This window comes from Eubalaena glacialis, chromosome 5, assembly GCF_028564815.1.
Source record: "Eubalaena glacialis isolate mEubGla1 chromosome 5, mEubGla1.1.hap2.+ XY, whole genome shotgun sequence".
NCBI classification, from domain to species: domain Eukaryota; kingdom Metazoa; phylum Chordata; class Mammalia; order Artiodactyla; family Balaenidae; genus Eubalaena; species Eubalaena glacialis.
Window position 1 is genome coordinate 32,658,799 of NC_083720.1, and position 6,000 is coordinate 32,664,798.

Sequence of the window (6,000 nt, forward strand, 5' to 3'; positions counted from 1 at the left end):
AAAGGAAAGTATGTGAAAAGATATAAAGCTATTTTATTTTACCTTTACCTTGGAATAGGAAGAAACCAGGAAGGCTCAGAAAAATTTTGTTCTTAGAGTGGTCATTTCTTTCTCCATTAATTTGTATTTCCTTTGAGCAACATGGATAACTCTGCATTGTGAAACATATTGTGTTTGGAGAAGCAGTACTATAGGTTGGTCCATCTGGTGGGAGAACTTGTTCCCTTTTGTAAAAAACCATGCCTGTGTGTTATGACATCATTCCTTATAAAGGTAGAGATAGATTATTGTGCACATATAACATAATGAATTTATATGAGATATAGTGACTATCCCATGAGTGAGGGAACAAGACATAATTTGGAGTTGGAGCCTAGAGTGATTTATGAAGGTCATTGTCTTACAAGTTCAGATGCTTTCCATATGGCGTTGGAGAAACCCCCTTATGTACTGTATGTATAAAACATATGTAGCAAATTAGTTTCACTTACATTTTTTTCCCGAAATATGTTTTGGTTTAAAAATGACAGTGTCTTTTGTTTATCTGGTCTGTAAAATGCTATATCTTTTTTTTTCTAAGAGAGGGGTTATTTGTTAATAACAACTGAGAGTTTTTAAATGAGTCTGACAGTACTGAGTGTGAGCCCTTTGACACTGGGCCTTGCTGTGGCTTGGGTGCCAAAGTCTCCCATCTCATTGGATTTATGGCTTAACTTCTGTATCACGCTTAACTTGAGTGTGCTCAGCAGTGTGACCTTGTCTGGGAAGAGGAAAAATGGATTGTTCATTTTCCAGCTGTAGTGTATCGTATTTCCATCTAATTGCATTTTCAAATAGATGTGAAGATGCAACTACTTCCACTTGAAAGGAAATTGCTCTACTTAAAGAAAAATGGAGAATGGATTAGGAGTAATAATCAAAGTGGAAAGTATTTTATACCTAAAAGAATAAGCTTTTGTTTGGCTTAAGCAGCAATCCCACTGATGGATTTGTGTGCGTGTGTTTTTTTCCATCACTGTTTTAGTTGTGAAGACTTAAAGGGTACATGCCCTCAGACTCCAGTCCAGTTTTTCTAAAGCTTTATGAATTGTCTGACTTTATAAAAATTTCCCCTGCTAAAATCTATAGTGTACATATTCCATTTGAACACTAAAAAGCATGAGTGGTTTTCCAAATTTGATTTCATATTTTATTTGAAAAAAATTGTAACATAATTTAAAAATCTGGAAACTCACTGCGATGTGACAAAAATAAGACTGGAAATCATTGGAGCTTTAACCCCAATCAAGAGACTACCTAAACATTTTTGTTGGAGAAGAGTTTCTTAAGTTATTAAATATGTCTGGCTGGATGTACGCAGTTGATCTGTATCTCATTTATGGTATCTATCAAAACTGAAATATTCAGCTAGAATTATAGAATTTTCACAGTTGTATATAGTCTAAGTCACACATTACAGTAGTGTAACAATTACTTTTTGGTTTGAAAACCATGATAATGCGCATTTGAAAAATATTCTTAGAAGATAAAAATAAAATCTCGGAATATATGACTTTCATTTTAGTTGGGCCAGAGCAAAGTACCTAGAAAATCATTAACTAGGGTGAGGGGGCAATTAGGATTTGAACACAGAGTTTTTTAGTTTTGATCTCCAAATTTAACTTAAAATGGATATGTATTTGTGCATGCATATATATTTGTATATGTACACACATTCAAAATTCAGCAATAATATTAAATTATCAGTAAGTGATTAAAATATGTCAGTAGTCCATCTTGTCAAAGTGACTCCAATCCAGTGCCACCACAGCCTGATAACTGTACCTTAATTTCTATGAAACATTTACTGTCTGTGCACCAGAATGTGTGAGCTATCTACTTATCTTTGGAGAAAGAAAGAATTGTTCCAGTGAAGTTCTAACAATTGTTTTGACAAGTAGCTTCATAGATAATGCTTTTCTTGCAGATAAAGATTGGGTGCTGGTCTTTACAACTGTCAATTTAGCTCTTTCAGAATCACTATGATTCCTTTGCTATAATGAAATTTTCCCTTCATGTAAGCAGGCAAATTTTGATCTCAGTATAAATCTTTCTCTCTTTCTTCATTCTTCTTCTAGCAGACAGCTCATACAGCTGTGCGCTGTATCTCCATAGCAAAGGCTACAGTAGTATGATTTTGGGTGTGAGGAAGTAGTACAGTAGCAGGTCCTCTGGATGTCTTTCTCCTTGTTCTCTGTGTTAAAGCTGTGTGTGTGCCACATTCCTTAACAGATTTCCATGGGATCCTGGTTGGCTTTGGAGACTGAAGAAGAAGGCTACAACTCTGTGAAGTCTGAACATCTGCTAGAGTCATGAATGGCTTTGGGGATGAGCTCATCAGCGGGTAGGTCAACTAACTACTCATCCCAGCTATCATCAGCCAGATTCACTACCGTTGCCCCATTGAGAATCCCTAATGTGTCTCAGTGGACATGAGATTGGATAGTCAGCCAACGAGCTAATTTCCTCCTGTCTTGGGATGGGGGTGGGGATGAAAGTGGGGAAGAAGAGGGAATATGAAAAGCCATTTCTGGAGATGTATTTGAGTTGCTCACACCATGATGTGTAAAACAGAACAAACAACAACAAAAAGTAGAGATCAACAAGCCTTAACTCTGGTTTGTCGTCCAGAGGTAGGACTTACTGGATCTTGAGGGGGGATGTCAACCTAGATTCTGTTTCTGTCTTTGACCATTATTTCTCAAGCTGTGCTCACTGAGAATGCTGGTGGACTCAATATGGTTTATCACTAAAAGTTAAGAAAGGTGCTTTTCTTTAATTCACAAATTAACAAAAAAAAGTAACAAAAGGAAAATATGTGAAACAAACTGATATCATGGCAAGAATCTTCTCAATATTACTGTTTTACCCCATAAATTTATCCTAAATGTTTCTAATTAAGTCCACATTTATTAAACACTGCTATTTGGTAGGCAGAGTGCTAGGTTGGAAATATGTATGTGAATGATACACATATCCTGTCTTTAGTGATCCTCCAGTCCAATGGAACAGACACACAGATAATTTCATTTTGTTGGGAGCAGTAGCAGATGAATCATAAACAAATGACTATGAATTGAACAATTTTGAAATTAGATTTCTTACATGTTTTTGAAGATGCAGTGCTTTACATACATGTAGCATGTATGTATTTTCCATTAATCTAGTTTTTGTGATGGTAGTAAATGATGATACGGGGAAACTGTACCAGCTTTAAAGCTGGGCTTGCATCTCTGCTCATGAGCAGAGTGAATTTTTGAGCTTCAGCTTCTTCATCTGCATTAATGGGATGATAAAGCTTTTGTGCAGGATTGTTGAGAGAGAGAGAGAGAGAGAGAGAGTGTGTGTGTGTGTGTGTGTGTGTGTGTGTGTGAAGTGCCAGCACCTGCCTGCAGATGTAGGAATCTTCTTTGCTACATCTCAACTTGGTGGTGATATAACACACTTTTGGATACTCTAGTGATGGGGAATAAATTTTCTGGTGACAAAATAGTAATGGCTAGAAATAAATAGGGACTCAAATGTTAACAATTCCCCAAGAATTATGGGTTGAGACATAATGTGGGGCTATGTTATTGCTGGAGAATTTACCAACTTTCAACTAAAAAGTTCTCCAACCTGTGGTGATTGGTATATCATTCTTTCATCCTCATAATTACTTCTTCTGTGTATTTTCTCATGATATTGCAGAATGGGTTATAAAGCACCATATGGGTCACCTAGTGCTGCTTCCTCCATTTTGGGATTGAGAGATGGAGGCCCCAGTCTGTTAATTAGTGATAGACCTGGGAGAACGCAGATGTGTTGAGATCAGAGATCTTTTCTCTATCCCATCAGTTCTCTTAAGTGTGCTTCCTGCAGGTGACCTACTGTTGTTTGTGTGCACACAAACACATTTTGCAGTGTGCACATGGTGCCTTACGCATCAGGCTTCTAGGTGGCATTGATAATTACTATTACTATGGTTGGTTACTCTCTCTATATTACCTTTTACCAGAACTTATTTTCTTAATTTTTCAAATCAGTGTCAAATATTGCTTACTTAGACTGAAAACGTTAATGCTTGAAATAAAACTGTGTTCATTTTTCCAGTAGACCCATTCCTCCCCCACCCTGCCCCCAACAGCTGGCTTTGTTTCTTCTAAGTCCTAAACTTTTAAAAGCATGTTCCTTTTCACTTGTTTTGTGTTAATATTTTTCAGAAATGTTCATTAAATGGATAAATTTTTCCACCCCTTTCAACACTAGAAAACAAAACAAGTTGAATCATGTCAAAAGCAAGTAGTCCACAGGGATAATATAAGCATAATATTCTTTCTGGATACAATTTAAAAATTTGAGGGCCATATCATTTTGTGAATTCTATTGGGGCTGGTTAAATACCACTAGGGAAGCAAAGTTTGTTATATAGAAAAGCAAATACATTTTTTATAGCTTTGAATCCCTCAGCTTTGAAGAATTTATTATGAAAGTGACCCAGTGATCCATAGACTGGAAATTTTATACTAGGTTGTCATGTTATGAATAGAATACCCCATTATATAATACAAAAATATTTTAAGATTTATTGCTTTTAAAATACATAATAAACTTGTACCAATATATGACACGGATTCCCTCACAACATATATTATTGCTAAATAATTAAACATATTTTGGTGTGTGGAATGTTTGTAACCTCAGTATTTCAAGATACCTCATGGTCCAGATGTAGCTGTTAATTAAGCATTGCTTGAAGGACAAATAATTGTCTAGGAATTGCCTCAGAAATCATTCAAGATGGTAGAGTGAGAGGGTGTGGGGCTTACCTTCCCCCACGAACACATCTGAAATACATCTACATGTGGAACAATTGTCACGGGAAACTAACTGGAAACTGGCAGAAAGACTCCTGTATAACCAAGGCTGTAAGAAAGATACACAAATAATTGGCTCAGAAGGGAAGAAAATCAATTGGGTTAAGACCTGTGCCCCAGGGAGGGGACTCAGAGGAAAAGGGAGAATACTTGGGCAGACACCAGCCCTGGGGAGTGACAGGTTCAAGCCACAGATTGGGTGCCCCAGTCCTGGGGTCCTGCCCAGAGGAGACAGGCCCCTTTGCAGGACTGCTAAGACTAACAAAAGGGCCGTGGGAAGCCTGGACTCCACTTGTGAGGAGCACGTGTGCACTGGCTTGCCCCCGAAGTAGGGCAGAGTGAGGTCTGCTCTAGTGGTTTCTGGGTTTCCCACAATGGCCTCACCATAAGCCCAAGCCAAACCAAGGCTCCGGCCCCACTCACTCCATGTCACAGCAAGGCACTGGATCTGAGGCAGACATATAACTGGGGAAAAAAAAACATGGGATGCAGGGATTACCTGGTCCTGGGGCAGAGCCTGGGTGAGGGGGTGATGGCCATTTACCAACAACTTAATCAAGCAGTATCAGAAGCAGCCCAGATCTCTGACCGCAGCTGCCCCACCACTGCTCACCCCTGGCACGTGCTGAGAGACCATGGGGCCCCGCCTGCCCTGAAGAGTGATTCCACAACAGGGCGGGGTGACAGAGGCTGGAGGCAGTGGTCAGCTGTGAGGAGCAAAGGGGACTTGCACCCAAGGCTGCGACTGAGTGGAGCCACCAGCACCTGCACAGGCAGCACATCGAACCTCTGTCTGTGGCCAGCACAACCTGAAAGCCCACAATGGTCCCCCTTGCTTCAGCACTCCTCACCTCTGGGGCAAGAGTCCCAGTGCGGAGAGAGGGAAAAACACACAGTTAAAGAGAACAGAGCCAGCTCAGGCTGGCCCTCAGGGCTTTTGGCTCCAGCAACTTGGGATCAGACCACACACCTGATAGAACTGTGATGGCCACCAAGCAGAGAGGAAGTCCTGTCTCACCCAGTGCCAGCTCTAGCCCTTCCATTTTCAGCTCCATCCCCTCCAAGGTGATAGCTGCCAGCACACCCTGAGGAAAGATGTAATTTT